Source organism: Oncorhynchus gorbuscha, linkage group LG15 (assembly GCF_021184085.1).
Source record: "Oncorhynchus gorbuscha isolate QuinsamMale2020 ecotype Even-year linkage group LG15, OgorEven_v1.0, whole genome shotgun sequence".
NCBI lineage: Eukaryota > Metazoa > Chordata > Actinopteri > Salmoniformes > Salmonidae > Oncorhynchus > Oncorhynchus gorbuscha.
This window is the reverse complement of record NC_060187.1, coordinates 10,891,218-10,909,110: the sequence shown is the minus strand read 5'-3', so window position 1 is coordinate 10,909,110 and position 17,893 is coordinate 10,891,218.

Below are 17,893 nucleotides of genomic sequence, written 5' to 3'. Positions count from 1 at the left end.
CTTGGACAAAAGGAACACCTACGTGATAATGCTGTTCATGAACTACAATCTCATGACTCAGCTAAGGACCCTGGGACTGAACACCTCGCTCTGCAACTTGATCCTGGACTTCCTGACGGGGCGCCCCTAGTGGGTAGGCAACAATATGGGGCCCTTCAGAGGTGCGTGCTTAGTCCCCTCCTGTACTCCCTGTTCGACCACGACTGCGCGGCCGTGCATCATTCCAACACCATTATTAGATTTGCTGACGACACAACGGGGGTAGGCCTGATCCCCGTTGAAGATGAGATAGCCTTTAGGGAGGAGGTCAGAGACCTTGCAGTGTGGTGCCAAGATAACAACCTCTCCCTCAACTTCATTAAGACAAAGGAGCTGATTGTGGACAATAGGAAATGGAGGGCCGAACACGCCCCCACTCACATCGACGGGGCTGAAGAGGAGCGGGTCAAGAGATTCAAGTTCCTCTGTGTCCACTTCAGTAAGGATCTATCATGTTCCACACACACCAACACAGTCGTGAAGAGGGCACGACAATGCCTCTTCCACCTGAGGAGGCTAAAAAGATTTGGTATGGGCCCTCAGATCCTCAAAAGGTTCTAGAGCTGCGTCTTTGAGAGCATCTTGACTGGCTGCATCACTGCTTGGTATGGCAACTGCTTATCAACGGACCAAAAGGTGCTACAGAAGGTAGTGTATACGGCCAAGCCTCTATACCAGGCGGTGTCAGAGGAAGCCCCTAAAAACGTACTCCTGCCACCCAAGTCATAGACTGTTCAGTCTGCTACCTCACAGGAAGCGGAACCAGCAGGACCCAAGCCGAGCCAAAATAATGCTAAATAGTTGGTCTGGGTAGCTATTTGGTTACCTATGAAACTATCTGCATTTACCCTTTTTACACTAACTTTTTTGACTCATCACATACGCTGCCGCTACTGTTTACTATCTGTCACTTTATTCCTGGTTATATGTACATATCTACCTCAATGACCTCGTACCCCTGCACATCGATTCGGTGCTGCTACCCCTTGTATAGCCAAGTTATCATTACTCATTGTGTATTTATTATTACTTTTATTATTCCGTTTTTTTACTTTTACGATTATTTCTCTATTTTCTTTCTCTCTGCTTTGTTGGGAAGGGACCCTAAGTAAACATTTGACTGTTATTCCACACCTGTCGTTTATGAAGCATGTGACGAGTAGAATTGGATTTGTATTGTCAGGTTCTGAACGCAAAGCATCAACAGATTCTGCATTACAAACTATTAATGGAATTTGCAACAACTACTGTAGCTCAAAATAAGTCTTCAAACGGTAAGGCCTGTATTGGTTCAAAGGACGGACTGCTGTATAATCATTTGGTATTAAATTGTACATTGTAAAGAAAGCATCAAGGGCATCAAAGTCATTGGTTAATAAGCAGAAGGTGAGAATCAGATTGGATCTTTTCCCCTTTCTTTTGGCCAACATCAGACAAATGGGGCATTTTCTGTTGCATACCAAATCTGCATCAAAATAACTTTTTACTGACGAGGCCTGTTAACTATTAAACATTAATATCCCTTACCTTTAATGAGCAAGCATTGGCCTCAGGGCATCGCTTTAATAAACTAGCTTCAAAGCCTGAGAGTTGCTCACTGAAAAACTGCCCTTGACGATTTTCATATCAGTTCAATTTCCATGACCCTATCACTGACGCCAGACAGGAATACATGCAGGAGAACAGGATGAAGTCTTTACCATAGGTTGATGACGGCTTTCATACACCGATAAATGAAGTTCCTTGAGTGCCATTCAGTATCTCCTGGTGTCATTGCTATGCTTAGCACAGAACTAAAAGTAGATATATGCCCATTTCTATTTTATGAATACTAGCATGTAGCCTAGCAGTTAAAGGCATTGGGCCAGTAACTGAAAGGTCACTGATTCGAATCCCTGAGTCGGCGAGGTGGAAAATCCGTCGATGTGCCCTTGAGCAAGGCACTTAACCCTAATGTCTTCTATAGAGCTTCTGGCTAAATGACCAACATTTTTAAAAATGTAAACACAATATGAAAGTGTAAACTGAGTCAAAGACGTTTTTCAATCTAACCTGAAAAAAAGGATTTAAAGGAGTAAAATACAGCCCTCCTAATGTTTTTTTTATTTATTTCACCTTTATTTAACCAGGTAGGCTAGTTGAGAACAAGTTCTCATTTGCAACTGCGACCTGGCCAAGATAAAGCATAGCAGTGTGAACAGACAACACAGAGTTACACATGGAGTAAACAATTAACAAGTCAATAACACAGTAGAAAAAAAGGGGAGTCTATATACATTGTGTGCAAAAGGCATGAGGAGGTAGGCGAATAATTAAAAAATGTCAGATTAACACTGGAGTGATAAATGATCAGATGGTCATGTGCAGGTAGAGATATTGGTGTGCAAAAGAGCAGAAAAGTAAATAAATAAAAAAAGTATGGGGATGAGGTAGGTAAAAATGGGTGGACTATTTACCGATAGACTATGTACAGCTGCAGCGATCGGTTAGCTGCTCAGATAGCAGATGTTTGAAGTTGGTGAGGGAGATAAAAGTCTCCAACTTCAGCGATTTTTGCGATTCGTTCCAGTCACAGGCAGCAGAGAACTGGAACGAAAGGTGGCCAAATGAGGAGTTGGCTTTAGGGATGATCAGTGAGATACACCTGCTGGAGCGCGTGCTACGGATGGGTGTTGTCATCGTGACCAGTGAACTAAGATAAGGCGGAGCTTTACCTAGCATGGACTTGTAGATGACCTGGAGCCAGTGGGTCTGGCGACGAATATATGTAGCGAGGGCCAGCCGACTGGAGCATACAAGTTGCAGTGGTGGGTGGTATAAGGTGCTTTAGTGACAAAACGGATGGCACTGTGATAAACTGCATCCAGTTTGCTGAGTAGAGTGTTGTAAGCAATTTTGTAGATGACATCGCCGAAGTCGAGGATCGGTAGGATAGTCAGTTTTACTAGGGTAAGTTTGGCGGCGTGAGTGAAGGAGGCTTTTTTGCGGAATAGAAAGCCGACTCTTGATTTGATTTTCGATTGGAGATGTTTGATATGAGTCTGTAAGGAGAGTTTACAGTCTAGCCAGACACCTAGGTACTTATAGATGTCCACATATTCAAGGTCGGAACCATCCAGGGTGGTGATGCTGGGTGTGCGGGTGCAGGCAGCGAACGGTTGAAAAGCAAGCATTTGGTTTTACTAGCGTTTAAGAGCAGTTGGAGCCCACGGAAGGAGTGTTGTATGGCATTGAAGCTCGTTTGGAGGTTAGATAGCAGAGTGTCCAAGGACGGGCCGGAAGTATATAGAATGGTGTCATCTGCGTAGAGGTGGATCAGGGAATCGCCCGCAGCAAGAGCAACATCATTGATATATACAGAGAAAAGAGTCGGCCCGAGAATTGAACCTTGTGGCACCTCCATAGATACTGCCAGAGGACCGGACAGCATGCCCTCCGATTTGACACACTGAACTCTGTCTGCAAAGTAATTGGTGAACCAGGCAAGGCAGTCATCCGAAAAACTGAGGCTACTGAGTCTGCCGATAAGAATATGGTGACTGACAGAGTCGAAAGCCTTGGCAAGGTCGATGAAGACGGCTGCACAGTACTGTCTTTTATCGATGGCGGTTATGATATCGTTTAGTACCTTGAGCGTGGCTGAGGTGCACCTCAGCAGCTTTCCAACCCTTGGGGATCTCAGACGATATGAAAGAGAGGTTGAACAGGCTGGTAATAGGGGTTGCGACAATGGCGGCGGATAGTTTCAGAAATAGAGGGTCCAGATTGTCAAGCCCAGCTGATTTGTACGGGTCCAGGTTTTGCAGCTCTTTCAGAACATCTGCTATCTGGATTTGGATAAAGGAGAACCTGGAGAGGCTTAGGCGAGTAGCTGCGGGGGGGGTGGAGCTGTTGGCCGAGGTTGGAGTAGCCAGGCGGAAGGCATGGCCAGCCGTTGAGACATGCTTGTTGAAGTTTTCGATAATCATGGGTTTATCGGTGGTGACCGTGTTACCTAGCCTCAGTGCAGTGGGCAGCTGGGAGGAGGTGCTCTTGTTCTCCATGGACTTCACAGTGTCCCAGAACTTTTTGGAGTTGGAGCTACAGGATGCAAACTTCTGCCTGAAGAAGCTGGCCTTAGCTTTCCTGACTGACTGCGTGTATTGGTTCCTGACTTCCCTGAACAGTTGCATATCGCGGGGACTATTCGATGCTATTGCAGTCCGCCACAGGATGTTTTTGTGCTGGTCGAGGGCAGTCAGGTCCGGAGTGAACCAAGGTCTATATCTGTTCTTAGTTCTGCATTTTTTGAACGGAGCATGCTTATCTAAAATGGTGAGGAAGTTACTTTTAAAGAATGACCAGGCATCCTCAACTGACGGAATGAGGTCAATGTCCTTCCAGGATACCCGGAATATTTGGTTTAAGTGTGGGGTTCTTGACCTGGCATCTACGGTTCTTCAGAATTCTAAAAGGTTCTTGCAATGTATGGAAGCCTGCATATGTGTCCCTTTCATAGCACAGTGCAAATTGGCCAGTGTTAAGGGGGTACTTCAGGATTGCTAGCATGCTACGTAGATACCCAAATACTTACAGCCATTGCGCCAATGCTGGTTAGCATTGGCCCGCAAAACTACCTTTAACTTTCTTTATGCTGGACACAGTGATATAAAAATGTTATCCACAGGTTCATCTGACTCTGGGGAAGTAGATAAAGCGCCTCATTCGCCAAAATCCCAAAGTATCCCTTTAATTTGTGTTGATTTTTTATTGCAACATTTCTAGTGTTGATTCAAGACTGTAAAGAGTTAAATTGACACTCTGTGTTGTCAAAGAGCCCCAGTGTTGGTGTTAATAACCAGAGTTGAACAAAAAACGTAATGCCTAGCATGCTCTATGTCGTGGAAATTTCCTGTATTACCAAATCATGAGAGCAAACCACACACAAGTCAGAGTTATCATAAAGTACATCTTTAATTATATGAGCTTCACCATAGCCCTGTGACTCTCAGATCAATTCAGTGTCTATAAATGAATTATCTGAGGGTGCTTACATATTGGCAAATGAGATCCTTTATAGCAAAGACACACATAGCCAGACAGCATTGGCTATAAATTATCGTTCAGTTTGGTCTCCTGAATTAAGTTCTGATCTCGCTCTTGGTACCACTTAGGACCAACAACATTACCTCATCCAATAGCATATATCAAATACACCCCCTCCTGGACAAGATCACAGAGAGACGTGACTGACACACAGACATTGTGTAGCCACCTAACTGGTTCCCCATTAATCACCCCATCCCTTCACATGGTTTAGGATTAGTTTCCAGACACATTCACAGATAAGACTAACCTGACCTCTCCCCTCTCTGGGCCCAAGTAACTTTCCCTACATAAGCATACTTATAAAAATTAATAAAAGATCTTATTTATAAATGTTACCTAAAGGATTCGGATTCTGCTACAACATTCCCCTCTCAGGGACATTGTCCCTTCTAAAGAATCAGAACATGAATTACATACTCAATATTTAAAATAAAATAAAAAATAAAATCCCTTCAATGTCAAATACCTTAGCTTATATGTAAGCTTTCTCCCTTCTGAAACTAAATGTACAACCTTTATTATACAAGACAAACTTGCAGTTACATGAGAACCAGTATCTAAACACAGACCTCATCACAACATATAGGACAGACATCCCTCTAAGTCCTTATGCTCAGAGATGTTGTCAAGAATAGAGAATAGGTCAGGGAAATCATTCATATTCCAAATCATAATTAACTACCCAACTATTTATCCAACCAAAATTTAGAATGACATTCCTCAGTGATTCAAATTGATCTTATCACTCAAAGTAAAAACCTCAATTTAACACACATCAATATTAGCAGAATTTACATTCAGTACAATTATCCTATAATTCTACTATTAACTTTTTAAATCATGATTATAAAACAGATCAGTATCTCAATGCATTCTTAATCTAAATTACTCAAATTTACATGGTGTAGACCTCTACAATCAACCTGATACCACAAAAGTCTAAACAATTTTATTGGCACAGTTGACCAACCCCCCCTCTCAGGCACTGATTCTTCTGGCGTCTTTTTCGTTCTTCTTCAGATAGCTTTACAGTTCAAAGTGGACGGCCCATGATAACGTCCCAATTTCAATGTCTCATCTTTACCACTCATGTCTTGTCCATTCATCAACCAATATACCAGCATCATGAGAAAAGGTTGGAATAGATCTCTCTCCATGATCACTCCATGTGGACTCTCACACTCCTGAGATTAACATGCAAGAAAAGCAGTTGATAGCTTAGATAGGATACTACACCGATTTCTGGCTTGGTTCCTTTCTCTCGGTAGAAGTGGTTCAGAAGGCCTTCTTCAACGCCTTTGTCACTCTTCTTCAGCCAGTTAGAGGGGGTTTTGAGGTACACACACTATTCGGTCCAATTATCTCTTCCATGCATTAAGATACCGTCTCATGTCACTTTTCATGATAACCTCGAAAGAACAGATCAGAACAACAGTTTAGTTCGGTTCATTAACTACATGATAAATTATTACTTTTACTAATTATTCTTAATACACATATCTAAACATATTTCAAAGAAAATATCAACACATTCTATTGAAACTATTCTATCAAATTCGCTTATACTTCCCATCTCACTGTCAACTCCATCGTAGAGCCAAGGATCAAGAAGTTAGACCTATACCCCTCGGGAATAGAACAAAACAAACACAACAATACAATACCCTCAACAATACCAAACACTCCTTCACATATCACTCAAGGTGTATAACTTTAATTCAAAACCTCAAAAAACTGAATCCTCCCCCATGTTTTACACATATCTCTATATGAGAGTAATGTCAAAAAAACACTACTACTACCGGAATTTTTTTTAAACAAATGTCAAATAACCTAATCAAATTAAAATCAATAAATTGAAAAAACTCCACAAAGAAACATGATTTAACCCAAATGGCTTTCCAATGCGGGTGATCAAGCCACAACGGAAGGTCATCAGAGGTCATAGGTCATACACATCAAGGTTTTACTGCTAACCTACAAAGCATTACATGGGGCTTGCTCCTACCTATCTCTCTGGTTTGGTCTTGCCGTACATACCTACACGTACGCTACGGTCACAAGACGCAGGCCTCCTAATTGTCCCTATAATTTCTAAGCAATACAGCTGGAGGCAGGGCTTTCTCCTATATAGAGCTCCATTTTTATGGAATGGTCTGCCTACCCATGTGAAAGACGCAAACTGGGTCTCAACTTTTAAGTCTTTACTGAAGACTCATCTCTTCAGTGGGTCATATGATTGAGTGTAGTCTGGCCTAGGAGTGTGAAGGTGAACGGAATGGCACTGGAGCAACGAACTGTCCTTGCTGTCTCTGCCTGGCCGGTTCCCCTCTTTCCACTGGGATTCTCTGCCTCTAACCCCATTACAGGGGCTGAGTCACTGGCTTACTAGGGCTCATTCATACCGTCCCTAGGAGAGGTGCGTCACTTGAGTGGGTTGAGTCACTGATGTGATCTTCCTTTGGTCCTTTGGTCTGATTTGGTCATACAAAACCCTTCAAATAAGTGTGTTTTACTATATTAGACAAATTATAAAAATAATCAAATAGTTCCTACATGTTGTATCCCAGGTTCCCAGAACATTCCTTCATCAAAAGAAATGAACGTGTGTAATTAAAACTCAGAAAATAAAAACTTATTCAAATTCCATGTGCGTGCGTGCCCCTTTAAGATTACTTTGCACTAAAACAAATGGAAAACTCACCAAACCCAAAGGAAATAAAAACCTAATCAAACATAGCATTTTAAAAGCACAAATAAATAGTCATAACAAATGTTTTATGTGTGTGTATTTGCAAACCTTAATGAAAAAACAAAAACTTCCAGGCGCTTTTCAATTTGGTAGTTTATGGCCTCAATCTCACTCTCCCCAAGATTATAGTCCCAGGAAACATTCCAAAGAAAGACAATGAAACACCCATTTTCCCAGAAAAAAAAACACAAAACACTTTGTTAGTATTCATTATACTACATCAATTCAGAAACTCAAAAGTGAACTATAAACCAAACCTAATGATAATTCCACTGTACCTCAAATCATTAATCATAAGTTTTAATCAACATCAATGTATATGTATGCTTAATTGAACATGTTACCCTGAGATACAATTATCCTTACTATCTAACTGTAATACTTTTTCCTCTGACGCAAACGTAGTACATTTCTCAGCGTAAAAATCTGTCATTTAATCTCAGGCATTTAATAAAAATGTAGACGTGTTCTCCCATGGCTCCTTCAACTTACATGTTTAGATAACTTCCATCCATCCCGGAAGAAAGAATCCTACTCAAACACATCAGAATACAATGTTTAATTAAGTAAAATCAACTCCTAAAATAAACAATAAACAGTAACCAAATAAACAACCCACTTTAATCAGCAAAAAAACAAACTACACAAGAACTCACTGCTATAATGGTTCAGATGACAAAATTGCTCAAAGACTCATGTTTACATCTCAATAAAATAAAACGCAGTCTGCATGTTTTAAAAAACAACAACAACTGATGCCCCTTAGACAGATGTCTATGTATCAGGGGAAAAGCTCCCAGTAGTATCTGATTTTAAGTACCAAGGCATCATACTTGATTCCAACCTCTCTTTTAAAAAGCAAATAAAAAATGAACTCAAATAACCAAATTCAATCTAGCTAATTTCCCAAAACATATGCAATTGTTTTCACTATAGAGGTAACAAAACTATAATTAAAATCTATGATACTCCCCCACTTAACATACTAGTTTTGCCCAAGCTTGCTTTTCAACATTAATACCCTGACCTTGTTCCACATAATGGAAACAGATTATAATGTTAGACTACATGAACTTTCCTGCTCAAATTCACTGGTGTTACTTAAACAATCAAACCAATAATCAATAACAATCAGAATCTATGATCACAATGTTTCCTAACACCTAAATCACTTTCAACTTAACATATGCTATTCCTTTTTTCCCAGTGGGCAAAAATATATAACCCCTCTCATTACCTCTATGTAAGATATTAAACCAAACTTTATAACTTCCTCTTCTCTTTGCTCTTCACATTTATGAAATGTATCCTATTTCTTTAAAAATAACACATGCAGCGCCAAAATTATAACGTGTCAGTCAATCCCTTCACATGGTTTAGGAATAGTTTACAGACACATTCACAGATAAGACTAACCCGACCTCTCCCCTCTCTGGGCCCAAGTAATTTTTCCTACATAAACATAATTATAAAAATTAATAAAACATCTTATTTATAAATGTTAACTAAAGGATTCTGATTCTGCCACGACATCTATTGCAATTTGACTTTTAGAATTGTTTCTTTCATTATCTATGTTTTTGCATGTACATTGATTGATTAAATAATCTAATGCTATTCAAATATTAACAACATACCATTTCTTGCAACTTTTCAAATCTGTTACTTGTCATATTGCACCCGTTCCTGAAATTGTTGTTCCAGTTTAGATGTTGAAGGTACTCTCTCATATCTTAGTCTTTCCAACCCCCACAGTAATTCTGAACACAGGTTCCAGGTAAATAAAAATTCAAAATATTGGATATCCCCATTCTGGCTGGATTACAAATCTTGGATATCCCCATTCTGGCTGGATTACAAATCTTGGATATCCCCATTCTGGCTGATTCCAAATGTTGGATATCCCCATTCTGTCTGGATTCCAAATGTTGGATATCCCCATTCTGGCTGGATTACAAATCTTGGATATCCCCATTCTGGCTGGATTACAAATCTTGGATATCCCCATTCTGGCTGGATTACCAATCTTGGATATCCCCATTCTGGCTGGATTACAAATCTTGGATATCCCCATTCTGGCTGATTCCAAATGTTGGATATCCCCATTCTGTCTGGATTCCAAATGTTGGATATCCCCATTCTGGCTGATTCCAAATCTTGGATATCCCCATTCTGTCTGGATTCCAAATGTTGGATATCCCCATTCTGGCTGATTCCAAGTCTGGATTCCAAATCTTGGATATCCCCATTCTGGCTGGATTCCAAATGTTGGATATCCCCATTCTGGCTGGATTCCAAATCTTGGATATCCCCATTCTGGCTGGATTCCAAATGTTGGATATCCCCAATCTGGCTGGATTCCAAACCTTGGATATCCCCAATCTGGCTGGATTCCAAACCTTGGATATCCCCATTCTGGCTGGATTCCAATAGGAACATTTTCTAAGCTCACTTTGCAAGCAAGCATAATGCAATTTGCAGGCCAATATGGCCTGTAAACTATGAGAATCAGGCCACTCTCTTCGGGTAAAACTAGTGTCTCAAAAGAAGGTCTCATGAAATATGAATTGTATTATCCTAAATAATGGATTTGTAATGACAACACATTCACATAGGATCTGGTGAAGGCTTCAGGATTAGAAATAAATGAATGCAACAATCTTGTCTCTGTCACTAGAAAATACAGTCGTGGGTGGTACTGGTAACTCAAAATATTCAATTGAAAGGCACCCTGGGATATGTGCAAATAAGGTTTAAAACCCTACAGAAAGTCTATTCAATGCCGGTCGTGAAGGGCCAAAACATTTCTGGTTTCTGATTTTTGTCTGGTTCTTCAAAGAATCTTTCCATTTATTGTTGGTTCTTCAGAGAACCCTTGAATGGTTCCCTTATGGCATCGCTCTCAAGAACCAACTTGCACCATTATTTTTAAAAGTATGGGATCTGCTGGAAAACCTGTTAAGACTCTGGATTTCCCAACTCTGTCATGCAGTGAAGTTACATACAGTACACACAATATACAGGGTTATCATCCCAGCCTCAGCCGTACAAAATTATGGAGAATAATACCTATGAGTGGCAACACATTCACAATAAATCCGCCCTATTCAGGACTGTTGTGGGCAGCTACAATACGGCAGCTGTGGCAGACTCCATCCTGGGAGTGTGAGAGCAGTCGGCCCTCAGGACTGTTGTGGGCAGCTACAATACGGCAGCTTTGGCAGACTCCATCCTGGGAGTGTGAGAGCAGTCGGCCCTCAGGACTGTTGTGGGCAGCTACAATACGGCAGCTTTGGCAGACTCCATCCTGGGAATCTGAGAGCAGTCGGCCCTCAGGACTGTTGTGGGCAGCTACAATACGGCAGCTTTGGCAGACTCCATCCTGGGAATGTGAGAGCAGTCGGCCCTCAGGACTGTTGTGGGCAGCTACAATACGGCAGCTTTGGCAGACTCCATCCTGGGAATGTGAGAGCAGTCGGCCCTCAGGACTGTTGTGGGCAGCTACAATACGGAAGCTGTGGCAGACTCCATCCTGGGAGTGTGAGAGCAGTCGGCCCTCAGGACTGTTGTGGGCAGCTACAATACGGCAGCTTTGGCAGACTCCATCCTGGGAATGTGAGAGCAGTCGGCCCTCCCAGCACCCCTTTTGTTGTTGCTCCAGTCTGGATCTGCTGTATCAATGCCAAAGCTTAATCTCTGGGCTTTCTCTAGGGGCTTTTTCACTGGCATCTGCATGACGTAGTGCAGCAGATCGCAAGGCAGAGTAAGGCTGAGCAGGACGGAGTGGAGCAGAGCAAGGCAGAGCAGACCTGAGTGGAGTAGAGCAAGGCTGAGCAGGACGGAGTGGAGCAGAGCAAGGCTGAGCAGGACAGAGTGGAGCAGAGCAAGGCAGAGAAAAACAGAGTGGAGCAGAGCAGAGCAGAGCAGGATGGAGTAGAGCAGAGCAAGGCAGAGTAAGACTGAGCTGGACGGAGTAGAGTAGAGCAGGCCCGAGTGGAGCAGAGCAAGACAGAGCAGGCCTGAGTGGAGCAGAGCAAGGCAGAGCAGAACAGAGTGGAGCAGAGCAGAGCAGGGCGGAGTAGAGCAGAGCAAGGCAGAGTAAGACTGAGCAGGATGGAGTAGAGTAGAGCAGGCCCGAGTGGAGCAGAGCAAGGCAGAGCAGGCCTGAGTGGAGCAGAACAAGGCAGAGCAGGCCTGAGTGGAGCAGAGCAAAGCAGAGCAGGCCAGCTGGCTTGAAACTAATATGGAGATAATGGGAGAGGATGCAGTCCTTTTCAAATGGACTCCCATTTATCAGAGAGATGGCATTGGCTGGATAGCTTTGCGGCTGGTTGGATAGCTGGATAGCTGTGTTGGCTGGATGGCTGGATAGCTGGATATCTGGATAGCTGGATGGCTGGATAGCTGGATTGCTGTGTTGGCTGGATATCTGGATATCTGGATAGCTGGATAGCTGGATATCTGGTTGGCTGGATGGCTGGATGGCTGGATTGCTGGATGGCCGGATGGCTGGATATCTGGAACGCTGGAAAGCTGGATAACTGGATATCTGGATGGATGGATGGCTGGATGGCTGGATATCTGGATGGCTGGATGGCTTGATGGCTGGATGGCTGGATGGCTGGATATCTGGATATTTGAAATGATGTATGCTTTTACTTTTTATACTTAAGTATATTTTAGCAATTACATTTACTTTTGATACTTAAGTATATTTAAAACCAAATACTTCCAGACTCATATGTACTTCTGGCGCCGACAGAGATGGCCGCCTCGCTTCGCGTTCCTAGGAAACTATGCAGTTTTTTGTTTTTTTTCGTGTTATTTCTTACATTAGTAAATCAAATCAAATCAAATCAAATTTATTTATATAGCCCTTCGTACATCAGCTGATATCTCAAAGTGCTGTACAGAAACCCAGCCTAAAACCCCAAACAGCAAACAATGCAGGTGTAAAAGCACGTACCCCAGGTCATCTTAGGTTTCATTACATACAGTCGAGAAGAACTACTGAATATAAGATCAGCGTCAACTCACCATCAGTACGACCAAGAATATGTTTTCCGCGATGCGGATCCTGTGTTCTGCCTTACAAAGAGGTCAACGGAATTGATTCCATGCAGCGACCCCAAAAAAAACGACTTCGTAAAAGAGGGAAACGTAGCGGTCTTCTGGTCAGACTCCGGACACGGGCACATCGCGCACCACTCCCTAGCATTCTTCTTGCCAATGTCCAGTCTCTTGACAACAAGGTTGATGAAATCCGAGCAAGGGTAGCATTCCAGAGGGACATCAGAGACTGTAACGTTCTCTGCTTCATGGAAACATGGCTCACTGGGAAGACGCTATCCGGGGTGGTGCAGCCAACGGGTTTCTCCACGCATCGCGCTGACAGGAACAAACATCTTTCTGGTAAGAAGAGTGGCGGGGGCGTATGCCTCATGACTAACGAGACATGGTATGATGAAATAAACATACAGGAACTCAAATCCTTCTGTTCACCTGATTTAGAATTCCTCACAATCAAATGTAGACCGCATTAGCTACCAAGAGAATTCTCTTCGATTATAATCACAGCCGTATATATCCCCCCCCCCCAATCAGACACATCGATGGCTCTGAACGAACTTTATTTAACTCTTTGCAAACTGGAAACCATTTATCCGGAGGCTGCATTCATTGTAGCTGGGGATTTTAACAAAGCTAATCTGAAAACAAGACTCCCTAAATTTTATCAGCATATCGATTGCGCAACCAGGGGTGGTAAAACCTTTGATCATTGTTACTCTAACTTCCGCGACGCATATAAGGCCCTGCCCCGCCCCCCTTTCGGAAAAGCTGACCACGACTCCATTTTGTTGATCCCTGCCTACAGACAGAAACTTAAACAAGAGGCTCCCACGCTGAGGTCTGTCCAACACTGGTCCGACCAAGCTGACTCCACACTCCAAGACTGCTTCCATCACGTGGACTGGGACATGTTTCGTATTGCGTCAGATAAAAATATTGACGAATACGCTGATTCGGTGTGTGAGTTCATTAGAACGTCGTTGAAGATGTCGTTCCCATAGCAACGATAAAAACATTCCCTAACCAGAAACCGTGGATTGATGGCAGCATTCGCGTGAAACTGAAAGCGCGAACCACTGCTTTTAATCGGGGCAAGGTGTCTGGTAACATGACCGAATACAAACAGTGCAGCTATTCCCTCCGCAAGGCTATTAAACAAGCTAAGTGTCAGTACAGAGACAAAGTAGAATCTCAATTCAACGGCTCAGACACACGAGGCATGTGGCAGGGTCTACAGTCAAGCACGGACTACAAGAAGAAACCCAGCCCAGTCACGAACCAGGATGTCTTGCTCCCAGGCAGACTAAATCACTTTTTTGCCCGCTTTGAGGACAATACAGTGCCACTGACACGGCCTGCAACGAAAACATGCGGTCTCTCCTTCACTGCAGCCGAGGTGAGTAAGACATTTAAATGTCTTAACCCTCGCAAGGCTGCAGGCCCAGACTGCATCCCCAGCCGCGCCCTCAGAGCATGCGCAGACCAGCTGGCTGGTGTGTTTACGGACATATTCAATCAATCCCTATACCAGTCTGCTGTTCCCACATACTTCAAGAGGGCCACCATTGTTCCTGTTCCCAAGAAAGCTAAGGTAACTGAGCTAAACGACTACCGCCCCGTAGCAGTCACTTCCGTCATCATGAAGTGCTTTGAGAGACTAGTCAAGGACCATATCACCTCCACCCTACCTGACACCCTAGACCCACTCCAATTTGCTTACCGCCCAAATAGGTCCACAGACGATGCAATCTCAACCACACTGCACACTGCCCTAACCCACCTGGACAAGAGGAATACCTATGTGAGAATGCTGTTCATCGACTACAGCTCGGCATTCAACACCATAGTACCCTCCAAGCTCGTCATCAAGCTCGAGACCCTGGGTCTCGACCCCGCCATGTGCAACTGGGTACTGGACTTCCTGACGGGCCGCCCCCCAGGTGGTGAGGGTAGGCAACAACATCTCCTCCCCGCTGATCCTCAACACGGGGGCCCCACAAGGGTGCGTTCTGAGCCCTCTCCTGTACTCCCTGTTCACACACGACTGCGTGGCCATGCACGCCTCCAACTCAATCATCAAGTTTGTGGACGACACAACATTGGTAGGCTTGATTACCAACAACGACGAGACGGCCTACAGGGAGGAGGTGAGGGCCCTCGGAGTGTGGTGTCAGGAAAATAACCTCACACTCAACGTCAACAAAACTAAGGAGATGATTGTGGACTTCAGGAAACAGCAGAGGGAACACCCCCCTATCCACATCGATGGAACAGTAGTGGAGAGGGTAGCAAGTTTTAAGTTCCTCGGCATACACATCACAGACAAACTGAATTGGTCCACTCACACTGACAGTGTCGTGAAGAAGGCGCAGCAGCGCCTCTTCAACCTCAGGAGGCTGAAGAAATTTGGCTTGTCACCAAAAGCACTCACAAAATTCTACAGATGCACAATCAAGAGCATCCTGGCGGGCTGTATCACCGCCTGGTACGGCAACTGCTCCGCCCTCAACCGTAAGGCTCTCCAGAGGGTAGTGAGGTCTGCACAACGCATCACCGGGGGCAAAATACCTGCCCTCCAGGACACCTACACCACCCGATGTTACAGGAAGGCCATAAAGATCATCAAGGACATCAACCATCCGAGCCACTGCCTGTTCACCCCGCTATCATCCAGAAGGCGAGGTCAGTTCAGGTGCATCAAAGCTGGGACCGAGAGACTGAAAAACAGCTTCTATCTCAAGGCCATCAGACTGTTAAACAGCCACCACTAACATTGAGTGGCTGCTGCCAACACACTGTCATTGACACTGACCCAACTCCAGCCACTTTAATAATGGGAATTGATGGGAAATGATGTAAATATATCAATAGCCACTTTAAACAATGCTACCTTATATAATGTTACTTACACTACATTTTTCATCCAATAGGCATACGCATATACTGTACTCTATATCATCGCCTGCATCCTTATGTAATACATGTATCACTAGCCACTTTAACTATGCCACTTTGTTTACTTTGTCTACATACTCATCTCATATGTATATACTGTACTCGATACCATCTACTGTATGCTGCCCTGTACCATCACTCATTCATATATCCTTATGTACATATTCTTTATCCCCTTATTGTTAGTTAGATTACTTGTTGGTTATCACTGCATTGTCGGAACTAGAAGCACAAGCATTTCGCTACACTCGCATTAACATCTGCTAACCATGTGTATGTGACAAATAACATTTGATTTGATTGATTTGATTTGACTTTTTCTCAATTTGGCTTTTACTGGCTGACTTTCACTTTTACTTGAGTCATTTTCTATTAAGTTATCTTTATTGTCAATCAAGTATGACAATTGGCTACTTTTTCCACCACTGGCTGTTGCCTGGGGTTACATTGGACTGGGACCTTATCGCGATGCACCTCACACATCAAGGGCCTTGTGATCATTCATCTGTGGACCTGGCAGGTCAGGATCTGATTCAAGGGCTCTTTCATGGTCACTGACCTCGGGGGGACGTTGAATTTCAGCGGGATAAAGATTACTTGAGGTCATTCTATATAAAGGGCTGACATTGGCAATGCTTTTGCTATTCTGCCTCTGTCCATGCTCCTTTATTTAGGATGCAGGGAATCAGGCAATGTCGTGAGGTGGAGTGCTGCCTGGTTAATAAAGCCCTATATGCACTGAGTGTACAGACCATTAGGAACACTCTTCAAAATAATCTGTATACTGTCTGTGAAAAGTTGAAGGAATTGACAATTGAATAGAATGGTCAATATGCTTCACTACATTTACTACCAAGTACCTTAAATCTATTTAGTTTTCTTTAATTTGAATTTATTTTCCTCTTTACAATGCACATCATTACCATATTTAAATGAGTGTACAAAAAATTAGGAACACATGCTCTTTCCATGATATAGACTGACCAGGTGAATCCAGGTGAAGGCTGTGATCCCTTATTGATGTTAATTGTTAAATTCACCCCAATCAGTGTAGATGAACTTGAGTAGGAAGGTTTAGGAATAATTGTTAAGCCTTATGACAATTCAGATATGGATTGTGTGTGTATGGCATTCAGAGGGTGAATGGGCAAGACTAAATGTTAAGTGCTTTTCAACAGGGTATAGTTGTAGGTGCCAGGCACGCCGGTTTGAGTGTGTCAAGAACTGCAACGCTGCTGGGTTGTTCAAGCTCAACAGTTTCCCATGTGAATCAAGAATGGTCCACCACCCAAAGAACATCCAGCCAACTTGACACAACTGTGACAAGCATTGGAGTCAACATGGGCCAGCATCCCTGTGGAACATTTTCAATACCTTGTAGAGTCCATGCCTTGGCAAATTGAGGCTATTCTGAGGGAGAAGAAATGGGTGCAATTCCATATTAGGAAGGTGTTCCTAATGTTTTGTACACTCAGTATATATTCAGAATGTGCCAGACAAATACTGCCCCTCTCATTGCTGGCGCTGTAGATACTTAACCTGTGAAGTAAACCTCTCACTGGCATGCCAATAATAATAGCAAGAGTGACACTGCAGATACAACCTGTTATCTTCCTCCTGAAGAGACGGGAACCTGCTGAGTGAAGCTGTAACGTCCTCCTGAAAAGACTGGAACCTGCTGAGTGAAGCTGTGTCTTCCTCCTGAAGAGACGGGAACCTGCTGAGTGAAGCTGTAACGTCCTCCTGAAAAGACTGGAACCTGCTGAGTGAAGCTGTGTCTTCCTCCTGAAGAGACTGGAACCTGCTGAGTGAAGCTGTATCTTCCTCCTGAAGAGACTGGAACCTGCTGAGTGAAGCTGTGTCTTCCTCCTGAAGAGACTGGAACCTGCTGAGTGAAGCTGTGTCTTCCTCCTGAAGAGACGGGAACCTGCTGAGTGAAGCTGTGTCTTCCTCCTGAAGAGACTGGAACCTGTTGAGTGAAGCTGTATC